General features: G+C 46.4%; 1 long non-coding RNA gene across 1 annotated transcript; it reads right to left on the minus strand.

Annotated features, from left to right (window-relative positions):
• Positions 1–253: 253 nt before the first annotated feature.
• Positions 254–19,478, minus strand: LOC106040573 (uncharacterized). The gene is made up of 3 exons (XR_001209965.3): positions 19,209–19,478; positions 1,730–1,894; positions 254–392 (listed from the first exon to the last, which is right to left on the minus strand). It is a non-coding gene; the product is annotated as an uncharacterized lncRNA (long non-coding RNA).
• Positions 19,479–22,125: the final 2,647 nt, after the last annotated feature.

Consider the following 22,125-nt stretch of genomic DNA (forward strand, 5'->3'; position numbering starts at 1 on the left):
AAAGCATCCAAGCAGTATATTCCATTTATAAATCTGTGTGAGTGTATAATGTGTGCATTCAAGATACACTGCACAAAACACAGGTGTGAACTACCCCCAGACACATTTTGAGTGGAGTTTCTTAGCCGTTCTCATTGAAAAGACCTGACAAGGCTACAACAGCTTTTTACCACTCTTACTAAGGGTAAGAGAGACACAGAGTCCAGGATTCATTTTCTGGAATGAAAAAAAGGAGTGAAAAAAATATAGTTCAACTCAAAGACAACAAAAAAATGTTGTCTTTTCCTGAATTCCCAGTTAATTTGGAGTGGAAGGGGTGAGTCTTTAAAAAAATTCTTCCTCTGCTCCTTCTTCCATTCTGTTCTCATCCATTCTGAAGTGGAACAATACTGCTGCAAAGCAAAAAGCCAGAAGCCACATTTTAATGGCATAAAAATAAAACATTTTGAAGTAGTTGATGTCTTCCTTGCATTGTTTTTCTCTATAAGGCTTCTGTGGTGGCTTGCATTCAGAATGAATGTTTATTTGGGTCTACCCAAGAGGGCATTTCATAGTAAATCTACTACTGTCTGGAAGTAAAAAAAAAATAATAATAATAATATATATATATATATATATGCCTGGGTCTCATTCTCAATGATTTTATTTGCTTTTATGAGTACAGCTAAGAGCTGGAGGACAATAGTCACTGCATGGGCTCTGGTCGAGCTGAGGGAGAGAAACCGAGGTGAGAATTTTATATAACTTGCCTGTGGTCATACAGCAGATACGCTGCCAGACGACGGCTGGGCGAGGTATATTTAGAAATGAGTTAAATAGAGCATTCAGCCACCTGGGATGGGAGCAGCAGCTCCAAGAGCTGCTTGCAATCACACACGTGGGCTTGCGGCGACCACTATCCCCCCCACCCCTTGCATGAAGATGAGTAGAAAATGCACGGAGGTGTCTTGGTCTCCAGACATCTTCCAGGCATCTCATCCAACACTCTGCTTGGATGGAGTAACTCACAACAGCCTGAACCTCCTCCAGTTTTGACATTGAGGAACTCTCTTTGCAGAATAAAGCATCCTGTAGGAAATATTTTCAAGTCGTGGGAGTCGGATAAGAGATTAAACATAAAAGAAAGATAAACTGCTGTGTCTTAGAAATGCGGTTTCTGCGCTCTGCCCATGTCTAATGAAGTGATTCGTGTAAAGCCTCCCTGGAGAGGCGGTGAATATTGCTGCTTCCCAACTCAACCCTGGAGCCTGCAGCTTTGAATATCAGCTTGATTCTTTGGAAATAAGGAGTCTATAGGGTAATCTTGTGAAGTGGGGACAGTCAGGAAAGATTTGGGGGTCAGGGATGGATGCATTTAAATGAAGGTTAAAAATTCCCCTTTCTTTTCCCACTTTTCCCAGTGGAGAAACTCAGAGCTCAGAGTTTCTCCATTGGAGCAAGATGGTCCATAAGCTACCGCTTCTGCATCATTCTCCAGGGCCTTGTTTACCTGCTTGTTTGCCCTTTTTTAGCATACATTTTGAAGCTTTCTGGTTGAGCTTGTGTTTTATTGATCAGGCTGCTCTCAGCTCCTTTTCTCCAGCCCTTCATTAAAGTTGAGATCACTCTTTCTGAAGGTCTCCCTCAAGGCTTCTTGTTTGTGGAAACTTTATGTCTATGGCTAAGGCTGTAGGACTTGAGACCACACTCACTATTTCCCTGTTGTTTAGTGCAGAGATGCTCTATTTACCATAGATTTTCTTTTCACACTTGTTTTCCTCTGGTCTTCAGAGTGGGGAGGAAAAGAGGGCTCTTGAATTTTCTTTTGTGGCTTCTTCATTGATTGGTGTATTTTGGGTTTCATTTCATTTATTTAAAAACAGACGGATGAGAGATGGGATCTTCTGGGTTTTTCCTTTAAAGCAAAAAAAGGTCAGGTTAATTAACTATCCTCATAATGACAAGCAGCACTAAAGACCAAGTGAAGAATTTGTTATACTCCTGCCAGTGTGTGGGAGTTTATATGATAAGGATACTCCACTATTCATAATACAATAATTGTAGTGTCTTCAGACTGTTATGTAAACCCAATGACATGTCTTCCTCTTTCTTTTTCTGTATTAAATTAAATGAGCTGAAGTTTGAATGAGGAAAAGTGGAAATTAACTCTTTAAATACGTGACTCCAACTGGCGACATTCAGAAAAAGGTCCCTCAAAATTTTTCTACCCTCTAAAAAAGTACTAGGAGTTGCCTAAAACAAACACTCATCAGTTGAAAAAAGCCAGAGCTTCTTTATTTTTTTAAAAAGCTTTTTGTTCTGCTCACTTGGGGAAGGTGTCTCATTTGAAAAACACCTGCACTCATTTAAAAAGGAATGAATCAGGGTAATAAATGGTACCCCCTCACCATTCATTGAACCAGGAACACTTTTATTTTATTTTTTTTCTCCTTCCAACTGTTATAAAATAGACCAAAAGAGGGCTATTTTAGATCAATAATCTTTTTTCCCCCTCTCCCTTGATATTCCAGGTCAGCTGGCAAATGGAGAATTATTCTTTGCACTGTTCTCAAAAGCTCCTCTTATCGCCCGTCTGAGACGGCCACTTGCCCCAGATACAGGAGACACTTTTTGAGCGAATGGGTAATAAAGAGAATTGTGTTGGAACGAGCAGCCGGCAGGTTTGTCCTTGACAGTGCCCACATCCTTGCTGCATCCCGGCCATGTGTCTGCAGCATCGGCAAGGGATGAGCAGCCCCCAGTCCCTCCCAGCTCCTGTTATTCGTGTTTTTTCCACTTGCTTTCAGCCTGAGCCTTTCCCGCCGTGCCGCTCCATGTCAGAAATTCATTAACTAACTTTGCATTTTGATGGTAGACGGGGAAATGCCATCTGCTACCCAACGGCTTCGCTTTCTAATCTGCCCAAATCCTGCCGAACCCCGCCAAAGTCACCGAGATTGGTTGAGCTGCTGCTCGCTTTCCTGTTATTAGCAAATTAAGATACACTTCCTGCTGTTGATTTCCTCATCTAAATACTGCATTGGGAACAGAAATAACCCTATTACTGGGCCAGGATATAATTTAGCCGTAACACTAATCTTTGCTGGTCTGAGACGGGGTGTTATTCTGCATCTGTTGTTATTCTCCATAGCCCTTATTCCTAAAGCTGTGGAAATACGTTTCCATATCAAACAGCTTCATTTAAGTCTAATTAGATAATGACCCACAGGTGAATCAGTCTAATATCCTCCCCTCTGTCGGTGCTACCCTAAATACCCTAGGACATGTGCTTGAGGAAGCCTTCCAGCAGGAAAAAACACAGCTCCCGCAGAGAAAAAGTCAGTTTGTTCATGCATCCTTCTGCGTTAAATGCGATCTCTGTGCTGATGGGGAGCATTGGGTACCAGGAGGAACAGCACTGGAGTCATGATGGGCTTCCCGTTGAGCAAGATATGGCTCCAAGTAATGGTATCAGCATCTGCCTCCTACTAAAGATCCAAGATCCCGATCTGCACAAAAGCAATGGAGAAAAGGGAGAAATTCAGAGCAGGATTTTCACTAGATTTGAAAAGCTCTCATTGCCCTCTCAAGGTGTGAGAGGTTGTCCAGACTTAAGAGGAGTGTCTTCCTAAAGAACAGGATTTTATTAAGTCTCTGACACGTGTCGGAGGCTGTAAGCTCTCCTTGCCATCAGCAAGTGAAGAGATGGGGCCGTGCGTTCCCAGTGAAGAGGTCAGTGGCTTGCCCTTGCCCATTGCAGCTTATGGCTTCCTGGTTTTTGGCTGCCTTGAAGACGGCGTTCATCTTCTCAACACTGGTGAGACCCCACCTGAGTCCAGTTCTGGGCCCCCTGCTACAAGAGAGACCTGGACATCAAGGAAAGAGCCCGACCAGGCTGATCACAGGACTGGAGCACTTCTGTGAGGAGAGGCTGGGAGAGCTGGGCCTGCTCAGCCTGGAGAAGAGGAGCCTCGGGCGGATCCCATCAACGTGTCCGTATACCTGAAAGGAGGGTGCAAAGGAGGACCCAGGCTCCTCTCGGTGGCACCCAGGCCAGGCCCAGAGGCCACGGGCCCACCCTAGAGCCCTGTTGGCTCCCCCTGCCCCTCGGGAAGCACTGCTGTGCGGGGCGGGTGCTGTAGCCCTGGCACCGGCTGCCCCCAGAGGTGCTGGTGCTCCTCCTTGGAGAACTTCAAACCCACCTGGATGTGGGGCTGGGCACCCTGCTCCAGGTGGCCCTGCTGGGGCACGGTTCAACCAGAGAGACCCAGAAGTCCCTGCCCACCTTGACCCTTCTGTGACTCTGTAATCGACAGCTCTTGTGAATGCCAGACCAAACTGAAGCTCCCAGGCTTAGATTTGCACCAAGATTTTAATTGCGGCTCCTTGACGAATCTGATTGCATCTTGTGGAGACTCAAGTGTCCCCAAATGGATCCCTGTGCAAGGTGAGGACTGGAGAGATGTGGTGCTCAGCCCCCCACACATGCAGCTCTTGGCACTGAGGACCATCATCCTGTCAATGCAATTAGGGGTGGGGGCAGAAAAAGGAAGGGTTAGTTATGAGAAATGACCTAGAATGAGAGTCAGGTTTCTTGAAAACATGTGACTCCTGTTTTCAATCCATTGTCACAAAGCTCAGCGTCACCAGGACTTGTAGGCTCAGCGCAAATGCATTCAGCACTTTCATCTGAGTATCTCATTTTCCGGTATTGACCCAAAGGGTCCACCTGGGTTTTGGGAATTCTGCTGATGAAATCATTGCTTTTCTGCGAATTGCTTCAGTCTCAAAGCAGCAGCAATTTCCAGTGTTCCCCAGCACATGGAGAATGAAGTTTTCTACTTGAAGAGTCTGGGGGTCTCTGAGTCCATTTTGATTATTTAGCAGAAGCAAAAGGGCTGCCCCAAGTGCAGGCAAAAGAACCAGACACAGATGACAGAGGCTACCCCAGGCAGAGGTAGGATTTCTCCTCGGAGACAGCTGAGGTCAAAGGAACCTTTACCCCCTCTAGAACTGAAATGAGTTGGGGGAGAGAGAGAGAGAGTGAGAGGGAGAGAATAAAACAAAAGACATAACAAAAGCCCTAACCCTGCTCCCAGAACCACAGTATGGGTTAGCAGAGGTGCAGGGCGATTTCCAAGGATGCAAGCGTGCCAGCACGCATTACTCAGAAGCCGTTTTACTCTGCCTCCAAAGACTTCTACTTGACTTAATTATTAGTATGATTTTTAGCCCAGGCAATGCTCACAAAGCCTCCTTGGGGGCTTCAATTTAGCTGTGAATTAGTTGGACACTTGCAGCTATTCCCAGTGCTCGATGCAGCTGTTTTCCTGCTCCAGCAGCAGCCAGATGGGAGTTCAACAGCAAAATGTCCTGGGCAGGGAGCCAGGGAGCTAACCCCATGGGGAGAAGAAGGCTGAGGTCCAAATTCATCCATACCCCATGGCACCAATGCACTGCCAAAGATAGTGATGGGGCAAGCAACCGGAGATGAACCACCACCAATTCCCTCCCATGGGATGCTTGGCTTTGATTGCTCCCATGGGCAAAAATTCCCTGTGCTGCCCCAAAGGAGATGCCTCACAAGGTTTTTTTAAACACCAGACTTCACTCCTTCCCCGTCCCTGCAAGCAAGGCACCTTCACCAGCGAGAGCCGGCTCCCATCAGCGCCCTCGCCTGCCTCTGCCACTGATCCAGGTCTTCTCCAGCGATAATTCTCCGAGGTCACCGGATCAAGTGAAGCAATTTAGAATAAATTGTGGTCGCTTCAGACTTTTGCATTAAACTCTGAACTTCGGGAGCTTCGCTGCACTGAAACTGTTGGTGCTGCGCATCCGGGGGATTTGTATTTATTTATATCAGAAGCGCTCCTCGCTGTGTAACCTGCAGAGGCTATGGAGATCAGGGGGAAGGAGGGGAGGGAGGGGAGCAAGGGAAGTGTCTCTGGCCTTTCTTTCCTCTTTTAAACCCAAAGGTTACTGTGAGCGTAATGGTCTGTTGCACAGGAGGCCAACCGAAGGCCAGCGTGTGGTCAAAAATCAGCAGAAAGGCCTGGCAGTAGCTTTAAAGGGGATTTCTGCTTCACAGGGTCTCTCTGAAACTCTTTTCTGGAGTTTGTTGAATACAGCAGGGGGCCAGGTCCCTGCTCAGTGCTGCTGCTAGGTTGCAGGGACCCCCAGGGACCCCAAAGAGCAGGGGATGAGGGAGAAGACATAAGCTCAGGTGCATCTCTAAGCATCACAAGCTTTCAGCTTCCTTTGGCTATTTGGGTGGAGTTGGGGAAAGGCTAAGCATAATTATCTGTAGATATTTCATCTCTGCATCTTCTGAAATACCTTCATAATTTGATATTAAAAATTCCATTTTTTAGATAAAAATTGCTGAACAATCACAGTTTAGTCACTCTCTTTTCCAACTTGCTGAAAACATCAGAATTATCCAGGGTCAGACCTAAGTGAATCTCACTCAAAGTTCTGGAGAACTTTAAATATTAATGGAAGAAGGAGTTTATTTTGTACGCCTCTTGCCCAAGCCACTACCAGACCCACAACATCACCTCGCATGTGATGATGGAATTAACGTCCATCTCCACGACATGACCATCTGCTGCTGGTTCGGTGACCTACATGAGAATCAAAGAGACGTGCTGGTCTCTGTCCAGCTCCTGGAGCCGGTACATTGCCCCATCCTAAAAGCAAAGAAGCATTGCTAAGGCTGAGCAATGCAAAATCCCATCACGACACGCGCAAGAGGCACTTTTTTGGTCCCTGTAGTGTAACTCCACCAAATTTCAGGCTGAGCTTTGCAACGGTGAGACACAAAACAGAAATCAAAAAATATACAAGATATTCATTCCCACTCACCTGAATACAGATGCTGCATTTTTTTTTTCTTTATGAAAACTCCAAGTATTGTGAACTTGGTGATGCTTGTGTGTCTACAGCTTGCATCCCTACCAGAATCTGCAGACCTACAGATGTGCTTTTCCTTCCTCATAATCCCAGGCCCTGTCTTCTAGACCAGATGGGAAGTTTACCCTTCCCACTCTAGTGCTATCTCTGCATGTAAATGAAGAAATTTGAGCTTAAAACCTGTCAAGCCAACACCTTCCCCCAGGATTAAATTGACTTTGAAAGTGTACACTTCAAAAAAACAAAACAGACAAACAGGAAAAATTCCCAAAAGGAAAAGAATTAATAACCACAGTGTTTTCTAATAAGCACACTAAACAACTCCTTAAATCTAAATTAAATCTCTATTGCATTCATTTTCCATTTCAGAGCCAAGACTGGATGAGTTTGGAACCACATTCATCCAAATTTCATGCTTTGCCTTTGAACCCAGCTTATCGGAAATGTTTGCTTTCTGGTTTTCCTCCCTGTGCCTTACGGTGGGGTTTCAAAACTCAAATCAAAGCAGCAGCCTGCATGGCAGGGAGAAGAAAAGTCTGTCCCATGTCCTTGTCTGTCTGCATGTGTGCTTGGGCATGGTACCCAGAATCTGGGGACCACGCTCCCTGGGGACCCCCCCGCTGAATTGCTGCTCCTCTCCAACGACTGGGGAGAGAAATATTATTTTCGTGTGATTTGAAGAATGCTATCAGGCAAAGGCGATCTGCCAGTCACATCATGTTGGGGATTTATGCCTCTACCTGTGAAATTTGCATCTGCAACCAGGACTTCAGTGAATTCAGTGTATTTAATCTCCCTTCTGCACTGGGCTCAGTGGTGCTTTCCCTGGTGATAAAGCATCCACATCGCTTCTTTCTAATGGGAGTGTATTTTTACCTAGTTCAGTGTAAAAAAAAAGGAAAGTAGGTTTTGTCTGAAATGACTTTCATTACCTCCATAGGCAATGCAGGGGACCTGCACACACTGACCATCCTTCTTGTCATCTCCAGTTTGTCAGGGAGGGAATTAGGAAGATGTCTCTTGCTGGGACATCTGTGTCAACAGCCACTGCTTTGCAGCATTGAGAAAGGCAGACCTGGGAGGTTCTCCCAGCAGGTTTCATTCCTTTTAGTTAGCTGATATAAAACACAGCCCTTGAGATCAGAGATTTGGAGATGTGTCTCCAACAGGCACCAAAAATTCATAGTTTTCTGCACCGTAGTGATATTTTTGTGACTGCCTGGTAAAGACTGAATCCCCAAGGCAGCATCTCAGGCAGGGGCTCTGGCCACAAAACCTGAAGGACCCTCAAGGCCATGACAAGATTTTGCCTGAAATTCCCTAACCCAGCTCCCAAGACAGGTGGGAAGCTGCCAGACTGATGCGCACCCGAGAACCAAGGGAGAAACCCCAGCAAGAACAGACCAGAGAAGGAAACCACAGAGGAGACAACTTTTATTTAAATTATTCGTGGATAGCGGGGCTCCGAGTGGAGCTTTTGTCCTGAAGACGCAATTAGAAACACAAGCGCGAGCAGCGGAGCAGATGGACAGCAGTTGTTCTGTCTGCCTGCACCTGCCAAATGAGCTCCTTCCCGCGCCACGGCGCTTTCCAAGTGCTCTTGAAAGCAGAAGGAGCTGGCGGGCTGGCTGCTCGTCAGGGCGCCGACGTGACTGAGACGGATTTTGGGGGCACCTGGGGGTGATGCTGGGGGACACAAGACTTGGAGGCTTGGAGGGAGACGTAAATCTAAAACCCTTCCATTGAACTAGTGAAAACCCCAGCAAAGGAGCAGTTATAGCATCGAGGCATTATAGGGTACCCCCCATGGTGTTTGAATCTCCCTTTATTTGCTCCAGGGAGAATTTGGCAGCTCTGAGGCTGTTTAGTCACCTTGCAGCTTTCCCCCAGCTTGAGTCTGCTCATCCCCAGAGGTCTTGGCTTTTCCCTCCCCCAAAAAACAGGATCCCAAACCATCATGGGCTCCCTCTGCCAACATTTTGATGCAAAACCTGGCCCCGCTGAAGGCGGTTTTGTTATCAGCTTAATAGGGCCAGGACTTCAATTCATCCTCGCAATAAACTAGAGAAATGTTGTTGGTCTTGCGTTTTCTAATCAAATAAGATTTTTCTAGTTGGAGAGGCCGCTCGCTAGCCCTGAGATAGCTGCCCTGCCTCAGCATGTGGAATTGCAGATACTGCCAGCGCCTGCTAACCAGACAAATCTTTGCATTGATAACTAAGGAAGAGATTTATGTCCTAAAATGAGAAATGCTATCCCCAACATCAAAATTGAGCCTGTGGATCAGTCCAAATCAGAGTCCACTGAGGAAGTTAAATGAGGCAATTGGCATTAATTGTCATCTCTGGCATTTCAGCATCCTGACAGGAGCAGTGAGCTGGAGGGATCGAGCTTCTACCCTGCCCTGGGGGGCTTCTTGCTGCCCAGGGTCAACCCTTTGGGGCAAGATTTTGGGAAATATTTGCAGAGTTTCTTTGGTGGTGTGTTCTGGCACCTTCAAGGAAGTAAAAATCTACTTGCAGGGCTAAATGCACTTTAAAAAACATCCTCTTGCTTTTGCATACCAATTGGCTAATAAGCCACAAACTCAGATTTTCTCAGATTAATTCCCATGCGCTTCATTTCCTTTAGTTTTTTTTTGTTTTTTTTTTTCCAGCAGCCTGTTCTCCCCAGCCAGGTGCTGACGGCCACAGGCAAAAAAATCTCGTTATGTGACCTCTTTGGGGGGTCCTTGTGCCCCATCCTTCCTAACACTCCCCATATTCAAGACCTAGTACATGATCTGGGCTTGTACCCTATTAGCACTGCAGGAAAGTCACACTGGGCATCTGCAGTGGGTTTTTAAGGTAGTAGATGCTTTGCTGCTTTTATTTGCAGAAATCGACCCTAGACCCCAGTTTTTGGATGCTTCTTTAAGCTATACAAGCTGGCAAGGGGCTGGGGATGTCTCATGGTCCCAGCTCTTGTCCCCAGGCCATCAGCTCTGCCTAAACTATTCCTGACAGCTGCTTGTCTGAACTATTCATAGCTGGAGGGACAATGGCCTCCCCAGGTAACTGCTGCCTCATCAAAGCTGAACAGTGCTGGTGCTCCCCTTCTAATGTGCCCTGGAGGAAATTATACAACATTGCTAAAAGTTTGTTCGCATTTAATCTTCATTATGGAGGAGTCCTAAACGTTGCAGGTGGGTCTCAAGTCAGTTCGTGAGGCTTTGCCAGGAGCCCTAGGAGACTTGGTTGTTCTGCAAGGTCCCCTCTCCCCCAGGCACATGGCGAGGACAAAATCTGATCCTCTCAGCTTTTGCTAAGAAAGAAATCAATTTTTAGGTCTTGTGGTAGAAAATTAAAAAAAAAAAAAAAAAGAGTCCAATGGCTTACCTGGTTCCTAAATCCTCAGAATGCAAATTAACTCAATCCTGTACCCCTCTGTTTAGTTTTAGTGCCATAAGTTTTATTCCAACCACCCACGCAAGCCGTTTGCTCCCTAGCAAGCCCCACAGCGTCCCCATTTTTGGGGATATTCTTTGCAATTCCTCAGGAAAGCTGCTAGAGTTTGCCAGGCTGAGTGAAGGCATGATACGGCCTGAGACTGAGACACAGCATCGGCATGCAGCACCTCATGCGTGGGTGAAATGCAGTCATGGCACCCATCCCAACACCCAGCACCAGGGCACTTCCCAGATTCACTGCCCACAGAAACAAATAACGAGACTGTGCATGCCTCCATTTGCTGCTCAAAAGGAAACCCAACTCAATTAGAAAATGTTTGAATTTCTCTGGGTATTTCCAAGTCGCCCGGGTGAGATGCAGAGAGACGCACAGCTCTGGAGCAAGTGAGAAGGATTTGCCCTCTCCTTTGCCTCTAGCTGGCTGCATTGGCTCAGTTTTGCAAAACCGTGGCTTGTTTGCCACAAAGTGAAAAGACATGTCTCTGGGGAAACTGGAAGGGCTCCAGAGAAGAGCTGCTGCCATGAGAAAAGCTTTGCAAGCTGACCCATGTGGGATGAGGTTAAGGGAAGTGAGCAGGGACAGCCCCGAGCAGGAGATTGCTCATTCCTGCTCAGGGCCGTGGCTATAAATATAGACCAGGATCTAAGAAAAAGAGAAGGGTGACTTGGTTTATTCTCCTTCATCAATGAGAGAGGACAGCCTAAAAGAGACATGAGAGTGAAACCGAAAATAGTAAGCCCCATTTCCTAGAAATTAAGGCTGATCTAGACGCCAAGCTGTGAGATCAGCGGGCAGCCATGGATCGGCTGATGGGGGTACCATGATCTGCTCCACCTTGCTTTTACGCCTGAGCCCATTGTGTCATTTGGGCATGTAAAAACAGAGGGATAAACCTGCTTTCTGCCCAAATGTTCCCTCTTCCGCCCATTTCCAGGGAGAGCTGCTGGGCTTGAGTGCAGCCGTACCGCAGGGATGCAGAGAAAGGAGAGTGTGTGAAGGAAGAATGAGTTGTATCAGAAATGTTTTGGCCTCTCTGGGTCCCTGCCAGGTCTTCCCCCTCCAGCAGCATGCTCCCCCCGTGAGCACTGCCAGAGGGCAGAAGGGCTCAGGTACGGCCCCAGCCGCGGCCGGTTCCAGCATCTGTAATGAGCCATCGCCGAATCCAGGGGCAGAGCAGCCTACTTCTGGCCAGGCATTAATCAGATGAAATGGGAAGATATCAAGGCAAATGTTTTTTAGTGCCACATTTTGTTAGATCCCAGGAGCTGGCTGCTGCCATGGCGCTTTCCACTCCCTCCTGAAGTGGCATTAGAAAGGCCTAATGGCTTTTGTGGCGGGGACAGCTGCTATTAGACCCCCCACACTTGCTTGGGTACTCAGATTTTAAAAGGGTTTCTAAGGAAAGGTCCAAGGATCTCTTTGCAGCCTTGCAGATACAAGGTGACCAACTCTTGGGATATTCATCCTTCCTGTCATGCAAGGCTTACTATGCAAGCCCCTTGGCTACCATCTCTGCCCTTGTATTTCTTTATGGTCCTCACACCTTGCTCCTGCCACCACCCAGTAATGCCACTGCACATTTGGCAGCCACTAAAGACCTTTTCTCACTGCTTCTGTAGCCATTATGTATGTCTTCAAAGCCTCATGCAGATTCCCAACACCCTTTAGCAATCCCCAACCCTCTTTCCTTGCTGCAGAATCTGTCACAGCCAGTGCTGGTGGGGATGTTCCTGCAGTGGGGTGAGGCTCAAAGGACATGGGAGTCCCCATCTGCCCCCAGGATGATCCTTGAAGGTTGGAGAGGGTCACACGTGGGAAGGGGTTGGTGTCACCTGGCAAATGCTCCAGTCACCATGGAGGGGACAGCAAGCAGACTTGATTTGCCATTTCCTACCTGAGATATCAACTGCAACAAATCCCAGTACACAGTGAAATCTCATCTCCCATCCTCATTCCTTCTTTATGAACTAGGAAAGTGAAAGAAGCAGCCAAAACCATCATTTTCTTTCATCTAGAGTGGCTGATATTTGAGCATTTCACTCCAAAAAATCCCAGCAACCACCCTCAAACCCTGCTCTTCTCATTCAGGGAGCCGCTGCTATGTTTTGTGGCATCTTTGAATGTGCTGCTGGTAAATTCTTCTACCTTTCCTGGGAAGAGGAACATTTTCTTTTCTTATCACAAGCTGAAGGTTTTTCTGCTATAATAGAAGTTGAAGGCTTCTCATGTTTTGTTGCATTAACTGGACTATAGGGAAAGGAGAAAGTATACTTAATGTTCCAGGTAGATGTCCAAGAAAATCAAAAGAGTTCAATAAATGGAAACTCAAACAGCTCAGCTTGCCTCTTTCCACTGCAAAGCAATCAGGTTCAGCAAAGGTGAAGCAACTTATTTTGTTCCTCTTTTAAAAACAACTGTCTCCATCTGAGCGAAGCAGCCGCAAGCATCCCTAATCGCCGGCTGCTTCAAGTGTTGTCGGTAATGAACTGGGCTGTGGTGCATGGGTCATTGCCAGCAGGGAGAAAACAAATATACTGGGGGGAGTTTGCACAATGTTCCCCTTTCTGGTGTAATTCTGCCTGCTTTGGTTCATTTTTTTTTTAGGAGAGACGGGTTTATTTAGAGCAGCTGATGAGCAGGCTCTGGCTTGGCAATCATCAGCGAGTGCCGCCAGCTTGCTAAGAGTATGGGCGTCTTTTCACCAGCCAAAAAGAGGGAATTGAGGGGGATTTAAACAGCTGGATCTTCAGCAACTGGGTCTTAGAAAGGATGCAGAATGTGGTGTGGGTAAGAGAGGTGTTAAGGCAGCCCTGGGGAGATGTCAGCCCTCTGCAGAAACCCAACGTGAAGTGTATTGGCTATGGCTGGCACCCACTTCCCACAGTCTTCTCCCAGAGAGGAGCTGTCACACCTGCCTGCTGCCCTCGCATGACCCTGCCTGTTGTGTACAGCAGGGAATCCTCTCCCAGCTTCTTTCTCATCGATCTGTGTGTGGCTTCTTTCTTTCTTACCAATCTGTGTATGGCTTCGTCCGTCCGTCCGTCCGTCCTTCCTTCCTTCCTCCCTTCCTCCCTTCCTCCCTTCCTTCCTTCCTTCCCTCCTTCCTTCCTTCTTTCCAAGAAGCAGACGTGAGAAAGAAATCAGTATGTTGCCATCCTGGTGCATTTTCAGGCGTGACATTTCAAAGCTCAGGCACTAAAGAGACCCGTGAGATCTGTCAGTGGCACCTTCACCCTCACCTCTTAACTGCTGCATTGGCTCTAGCCCTTTCTGAGAAAAGCGTCCCAACACCTGTGGAGCCAAGTGACACCCAATGGCCTGCATACAGCTCAAGTCTCATACCCCTCAGAGGGGGACAAGGTCATGCACTTGCCTCGGGTCCATGCCTGGATTTAACCATGAAAAGAGCGCAGAGCAGAGCTCAAGTGGAAGTGGATTTACTCATAGCTTGCACAGCGAAGTCACTAGGACCCAGACTAAAACACAATGTTATTGACGGGGCCTCCTTGCATTGTCTCACAGGGAAAAGCCTCGGTGCTCATGGCCGTGGAAGCCTTCCGCCTATCAGACTGCTTGAAGCACCTGTGGAGCAAAATGAGCACAGGACCATGTATGTACGAAGCAGCGCAAAAGATGGAATGGCTAGGTGGGACAGAGGGTAGTGACATGGAGGTTTACGGGGTGTACCCGTGCCTGGTAGATGTGCAGCTTGGTTACACTCATTGCTGTGCTGAATGGTCCTTAAAGCTTCTTGCTAATGGTGGGCTATGGGGAAAAACGATTTCCATCTAGCTGAATTTCTCACTTTGACATGAGATAAAACATTCTGGCTCTGATAAATGCCACAGCCTCTCCACCACCAGCAGATGGATAGGCACCGTATTGCTGCCAGTTGTGTTAGAGACGCCTCGCCAGGCTTTCTCCTCACCTTCCAGCAGCCCCTCTCCTTCCATATACATTTACAAAGCAAGATGAAAATAGTTGTGTGATGTATTAGGCCCCATGAATAATGCACTCGCAGAATGCCTCAGTGCAACCGAGCATGTTTCATCCCATCAATATGATAAATGCAGGTACAGTTGTTTTAATTGTCGAGATCATGTTATAGTGAAAACACATCTGTGCTTAGCCTGGGGGAACATTAATGCTGCCCTGATCTTGACAAACCAGTTCATTCGCACGAGGCTATTCGGCTGCCTTCCTCGACAGCGAGCCGCTGCTTGATTGAGCCTTCCCCTTCCCTCCTTCAGCCGCAGAGACAGGAGCAGGGAGCGTGGGCTGGGACCAGCCACGGGTGAGGGCATCTCTCTATTAGGTCCCCAAGTCTGCAAAGCAGAAGCTAAAACTGAGAGCTGGGCACTGCTGCATGCCCCTGGCCCATCCATAAGTTGAGAGAGGGTCCCAAAATCCAGGGAGATGCTCAGAGCTGGTGCAGTATGTAACACTGAGTCTAGAAACAGCATCTAAAGGGTGCCTGTCGTAGCGTTTGTGCCAGGCTAGAAGCTCACACACGCTGCTGGGCTCTCCCCTCTCCCTCTTGAGTGACACAGGGGGGGTGCCCCATCTCTGCCCGCATCCTGCTGCACATCTGCCAAGTCCCCTCAGTTTGGATGGTGAAATCCCTGTGGTGCCAAGGGCCCCGCTGGGTGCTCAGTGGGAGCCACAGCGGAAACGGGGTGCAGGCCAGAGGCAGGAGTAAAATATCTCCGTAATAAACTGAAACATTTGGCTCTTTGAGCCGATGCCAGCTTTTATAACAATTTCCATCTTAAGCCGGCTCAATACATATTTAATGAAATCTTCTATAAAACCTTTAACAGCCCTCAATTCATTTCAAGTGGTAAATGAGTCAGCAGTTTGAAATGATGAGCAGGATTCAGACTCCACAGTCGTTACTTAAGGAGAAGAAGTGATTCTTTTAAAATGCTTTTTCCTCTAAATAACACTTCTTTTTCTTTTCATTTTTTTTCCATTTCCTTTTTTTTTTTTTTTTTTCTTTTCATGGTGCTAGTATGGCACCAGCTCAAAAAACAGGTGAGGAGGTGAGGGCAGGCACAGAGGTGCAAATGCCCCCACACTGCTACTGTGCTATGCATATTTTGCAAGCCAAGACCAACCTATCCGACAATCCCTTGCGCAACCTCTTGGTGGGGCCAGCTCCAAATACTGGTCCCTGCCTCAGTTTCCCCATTTGCTTAGCACTACCAACCTTCTACAAAGCATTTTAGAGAGATCTGGAGGGAGAGCTCAGCCATCAGTGCAACCCAAATGCTTATAGCACAGGATGTGAAAGCAATCGGGAGGGGGACATCACATCTACAAAGCATAGCCCACCTGAGGAGCAATCACTTGCCTTGTTATTCCCATTTCCCTTGATACCAGACAGCAAGACCCCCCTAAAGAATTCAAGTTGCAGAGAAAAGCAGATACCAGCTGTGCAATCACTGCTATATGGTACCTGCTCATTTGAATAATGAAACGGCATCTTTGTTAAAGGCAAGGAGACTTCCAAGTTGTCTTGTTCTCCAGCTCACCTATAAAAGCCAAGCAAGCTTTGCAAAACATTTCAATTCTCCTGATCACTGTAATTACTGGATGGGATCCAGCGCTGCTCTCTGGCTCGTGCATGCCAGCAGGTTAGACAGAAGGGGTGTGGGCAAAGGCTTTAAAATAAAGTGAATCATGGCTCACCTTCTTTCTTTTTTTTTTTTTTTTCCAAAGGTCTTTATTTTGCATTATATTGATTTTCCTTTATTCCAGCAGCTCACCACAATGAAAAACAAGCACCTGCCAGGGTGGGGATGTGGCAGGTCATTTTTGGTCAGGGTGACGTGAGGTTGCTGAATGCAATATGTGTCACCAGCCCTAATGTTACATGGAGCCATGGTTCTCCATAGGGATAAAAGTGCTCTTAAATGTTGCTTTTAAGTTTCGGTGAGTGGGTGATGGTGGCACAGAGCCTAATGCAGTCCTCTGGATGTCTCGATTCAGTTGCTGGCTCTGCCACAGAGCGCATGGCTGGGTCCGACTCACCTAAAGCAATTTGGTGACAGGTTTTCTAGCACCCCCATGGCTGCAGTCATTCAGCATTTCCAATTAACTTTTGCATTTAAATGGCCTGCATTCTGCTGAATTCGTATTCGACACACAACAGGTGGCCGTCCCTACTAGTTTTATTCTGGCAATGCTGGGAACTGGTAGCATCTTTCTGAGCAGCTTTGTGCAAGGTGTGTGCTGAACTCTTTGTACTTATAGATGAAGGGTTATACGGGGAAATAAAATGGGCAAATTAAATATGGTTCAGGGAAGCTGAACTGAGGAAACAGCTTGGATCATGATATCTGCTTATCCTAAGTGTCAGGTGAGGCATGGACCTGCCTGGTAGACCATTACTCCTTGAGTACAGCTCGAATTTTGAATGGCCTTGGTACAGCATAGCCACACACACAAAAATCCACTTGCTGTCCTTAAGTGCTTGAAGTATTTTCTTCCATGTGTACCTTGAATGGAAGACATTTCTGGCTGAGATGAGGAGGTATTCCTGTTAGCGTGCTAGACTCAGGTGAGATTGCCTCGGAAATGCACTGTACAGTTTTAATAACCGCTATTGAAAAAGGGTGAACTGGCCCTGGAACAGCTGCTAAAAAGAGCAACTACATTGTCCTTGAAAATGGAGAGCAATCTCAGGAGAGGGAAGGAGCTGAGCAGGGTTCCTTTAGCCTACCTAAGCAAAGACAGAGAGGGGACCTGGCTGCTCTCTATAAATATGTCAGAGAAGAAAACACTAGGGAAGGAAATAATGGCTTAAGTTAAAGGCCATCATTGAGCAACAGCTAAATTTAGGCTGGGAGACAAAAGAAAGATCTTAACCGGCAAAGCAATTTGGTTCAGAACAAGCCGAACTCCTCTGAAGATTAAACTTGATTAGCTAGTAGAAGAATGAGGTGAGGACAGACCTAACCCTGCAGCCAGGACAGCGGCAGCTGCAGGCAGCGCTTGGTCAAGGGCAGCCACATGGAGGATGACCACGAGCCATAGGAGACTGCAACGTGGGCTGCAAAGCACCCCGAGGAGCAAAACTGGGGAACAACCCAAAATACAATGGGAAATCTTTCAATCCAGACTGCCATTTTTTTAAAAACTAGATTTTCAACAGCATGAGTACATGCTGCTAATGAGAGCCAAAGATGATAAATGCAGGGGAGAGCTGTGCTTTAAATTGTTAATCCCGCTCCAAACCCATCAGCAGGGAGTGCATCTGCCAAAACCAGTTGACTCCCAACTGATCCCATCTATCTTTCATGCAACTCCACTGGAGGAAGCCATGGTGGCCCCCGTGCTGGGATGGGACCTGTCACTTCTTCTCAGCCCATGGGAGAGCTGGCGAGGAGTTTGTTAAACAAAACCCATCGGAAGCTGTTATCTTCTACACACATCATCCAGATTAAATGGCACTTAATGGAATAATGAACCACAGGGAGAAACATACAAGGAAACTTCATTAAATCTTGTTAAAAATGAATAAAATTCTGAATCAATTCCCATTAGTGAATGCACCAATATTTCACATATCTTTAAGAGTTTTATTATGCATTCATGCATAATGTGATATAATGATGGCTATTTTCCCCCAAACTCCTTTCTTCCTAATAAAAATGAGTAGGATGAAGGATCCAGTACTTTACTGTCACATGCTTTTTTTTTTTTTTTAAAAGAATTATATGAAATATTTAAGCAATGCCTTTTGCTTCTTATGGTCATGCCCTTATTGTGTCAAGTCAAATTAGTAAAGTATACAAATGAGAGTAAACAAAAGTGACAGATAAATGAAACACATGGTTACCAAAGTGTCAGAGGCCCCCACATACAGTCCATCCATAGGTTTCTTGATGGGCTGCTCATATGTAAACATGTGAGAAGCTGAGGGAAAGAAGACCAAAACTTCAAAGAAACAAGTTTCTCATAGGACCAGATGTTTCTCTCCCTCCTTCTTCTTCTCATCTCTCTCTGTCTTGCACACTTTCAGCTCTCATTTAAAACCTGAGTGTGCAGTAAGCAGAACCAAGCAAACAGTGAAAAACAAATTCCCTTGGATATTCATATTTAATAATATTTGGAAAACACCAGCATTTGGAAGTTCCTGCTAGGCTTGGGCCTCACGCTAAGATCTGGGAAAGCCCAGTGCAGGCACACCGTGTGCTTTGAGCATGTTCAGTGTCTCCCAGGCAAGATGAGAAAGACAGATGAGATAAACCAGCTGAAACCTAGCAGAAAAGGCAACAATTTGGACTGCAGATTCATTGGTGTAAGGACCAGATACATGGGTTTGTGCAACACCTGGCAGTTCTGCACTGTGAGCTTAACAAGGATCTTTAACTGCCTTAAATCCAAAGTCTACAAAAAGTTTTAATGCATACTTTTTTCCCACTTGGAGTCCCATTTGTTGGGCAAGACTGTCTTCTGCTAGATATCGGACAAGCTCAGAATGAAAGGTGCCCGAGACAAACCCAATTGGTAGGTATAAAGAGACAGATGGAAGAGCCAAAGAAAAAAGGAGGCAATATTGGTCAGCATGTTAAACAGGAGTCAAGGCATGATAGACAGTGAGACACCAGCTGCTTAGCTGTTGTCGGGATTTTAATAATAATAACTGGCTTGTTTTGCATAAACTAGCTGTGTGCATAATTCATAGATGTAATAAGCTGATCATTAGGAGAAGTCTCAGCTCACCTCCTAGCTGCATGTGGTCTGAGCGAGGCATTCGGTATGGAGCACAGCAAAGGAGAGCCATTAAGGAGGCATATGAAAGAGGATAATTTATTCTAATTCAAAAGACAGTTTCAGCCTGACCCTTTTGTGTGCACTCACCTTGAACAGCCAGTCGAGCTTCGCTAGCATGAATTCTCCTGGAAAGCAAACTTTTCCTTCAAATCTTCCCCACCGGGAACATTTCAAAACATCTCCCTGATTGCAAAATTCTCAGTTTTTGCAGACATGCCCCATTGTTTTGAATCCAGGATTGGCTGCTTCAGAACCGACCGCAGCCCAAAGCGCGAGCGAAGGGTCCGGATCTGCAGGCTCCAAGTGCCACACTTGGAGCCGCGGACGAGGCAGCTGCGGTAATTGTTGGTCTATCAGCAGGCACGCCAGGAGAAGCTTCAGAGAGCCAAGGGATCTTTAGCAAAGGCGCAACAAGAGCTGAATGTAAATTAGAAATGTTCAGATACAAATTAAACAGCGAGGGTAATTAAGCCCTGGCTCAGCTAACTGAAGAAGGCGGTAAATTCTTCACTACTTCAAGGTGCTGGATCAAGGCACTGAGTTTTTCTAAAAGTTGCTCTAGTGGGTAGTTTATTAGGCTCATAGCAGCACTTAGCAGAGGAAAACCTTTTGGAAGTCAAACTAGATGATTTTGTTTCCTTCTAGCCTTAAAACTGTGACTTTCTGACTTCTTCGTTGCATATTTATGGTGCAGAAACATCAAAAGGCCACGGCTGGGTCAGTGGGAATGGCGCGGATGTGAATTGTAGATTCCATAATCACATTTTCAACTCGAATTGATCCTCAGACCGTGAAGAAATTTGCAAATATTTTCAAACGAGGAATATGGCGGGGACTTTTTCAATCTGTTTGCAGGCAATTTGCAAACAGAAAACCTTGGCAACATTGGCTGAATACGTAATTAATGCCGTGATTTATGTGCCCCGCTGTAATTTCTCCCAGCCTCTCTACTCCACGCTGAACGATTTGGGAGAGGAACGACTTGTTTGCCTCATGCTTCATTTTGCTGGTACTGCTCCATCTAATCCTGTGGTTAGAGATAGCCATGTGTCAAAAGGACATCTTCTTTATCCACGGGGAAATAAAAAGGGTGGCTGGTTTGCTTTCTTGATGGATATGGGCAGAGGGGACAGCTTGTCTCCCAGCGGGACTTTCAGTGCTACAGGCAGTGGATAAACTCACTCAACACCTCTGAGTGGCAGATATTGCAAATTGATCTATATGTGATGTAGGTGGAGCAGGTATTTCCAGCGGGGTGTGAATACGGGCTTGGCAGCCATGTGTCTGTAGTTCTCCAGCATCCCTCCTGCCCCAGCTATGCCCCTGAGAAATCTGTGACCAACCCCTGGTGCCTCACTGCTGACTTCATCCCCCTACCCCTTGGCTCTGCATTCCCTGCATCCACTTGGAGAAAAGGGAACTTTTCTCATTTTTCAGTGAAAAAAACAAGTTTTTGAGGAAAAGGAAGGAGGGACAAAGGAGAAGAGGTTTTTCTGTTTGGTTGTTTTTGTTTGTTTGTTTGTTTGTTTGGTGTTGTTGTTTTTTTTTTCTTTTTTTCCCCCTTTTTTTCTTTTTTTCCTTTTTCCTGGCCACTTCTTCTTCCTGGAGGAGATGGTGTATGATTGACAGAAAGAGATCCAGTCTTGCTATTGAGACATCAAGTAATGGAGAGCCTACCGCATCTCCTGATAAGACTTTACTTAGCCAGTCATTTAATACATGTGTATCCATTCTTCCTCTACCTTAAAATGGAGACAATTATAGTTCTTATTTCTTGCAGAGTTGTTGTGAGCCTGAAGTTATTAAGGTCTGTAAAGCACCTGAGAGCCATTAGAGTATTTTGCTTTTCTACCACCGGAAAGCATCCAGCTATGTACAGCACAGCAAACAGCATTGTCTCCAAAGTGCCTGCTGTATTTAAGTGAAAACTGATAAGATGTGCAGCCGCTGAGAGCAGCTGGCATAGCCAAGCCAACGTATGCTGATCGGCATGACATAATTTTACATTATATTCTGGAAATCCTTCATTCTGCACTAGTCTTTTCATGAGACCATCCCAAATTGCTTAGTTCCTGGGTTTTCTGAGGGACAATGGTCTCTGTAGCTGCAGACAGACCTGCTCATGGGGTCCTCTCCTGGGAGGTCACCTATGCCATTTGGCTTTCAATGGGACATCCGAGGTAGAAAGGCATCTCCAGCTTCATTTTACAGCCTGAGAAACTGCAGGCATGTCCCCACCCCCAACACTGTCCTACTTTTATTGAAAGTGTAACAGAAAGCAGACAATCTAGGGAATGCAAATCCTTGTGATGAATCTCAGCCCAGCACAAAAAGACAGCAGGCAGACCCAAAATTCTGCATCCCCCAAAATAAAACCGGTTTGATGGCCAAATAAATCCCCTGGGGCATGTTAGTTGCTCAGAGGTTCACAGGGGAAATCCTGGGATGTTGTGATTTGTCTGTCAAATAAGAGTGAAAGAGAATAAATATTCCAAGAGAAAACTATTATCCTTTCAGAAAACGACACCGGACCTGTGATTTACTCCCTGCCTGGGTGCTGAGCCCCAACAGCTAGGATGGAGGTTAGACAATCCTGAGAAATAACTTGAAAAAAAAATCCCAGTAAAGCACCATCTCCGTTTTGGAGCCATGGCAATGACGGGTGTCAGTGACCTTGGAAGCATTGCTTCAGCCTTCTGTGGTTCAGTTTCCCTCTTTCAAAACGCGCATTTTGTTAGATTTAAAATAAAATGCTTATTTTTTAAGGACCAGTGAACATGGAGGGGTGGAAAGCAGCCAGGTGGGTGGCACAGGCAGGGTATGGGGGGTACGAGGGGTACGGCTCAGGGCTCAGCCGGTGGCCAGCCTCCTCCTCCCTGGCCCTAGCATCCTGCCGTGTATTCGCTGTACGTTCAATTATGCATCGTTCTCTGCTCTCATTAGAGACCTTCAAACAGCCTTGAAAATATCCTCATTCAGGGCTTATTTTGTCCTCGTTAATTTT

This window comes from Anser cygnoides, chromosome 21 (genome assembly GCF_040182565.1).
Source record: "Anser cygnoides isolate HZ-2024a breed goose chromosome 21, Taihu_goose_T2T_genome, whole genome shotgun sequence".
Taxonomy (NCBI): Eukaryota; Metazoa; Chordata; class Aves; order Anseriformes; family Anatidae; genus Anser; species Anser cygnoides.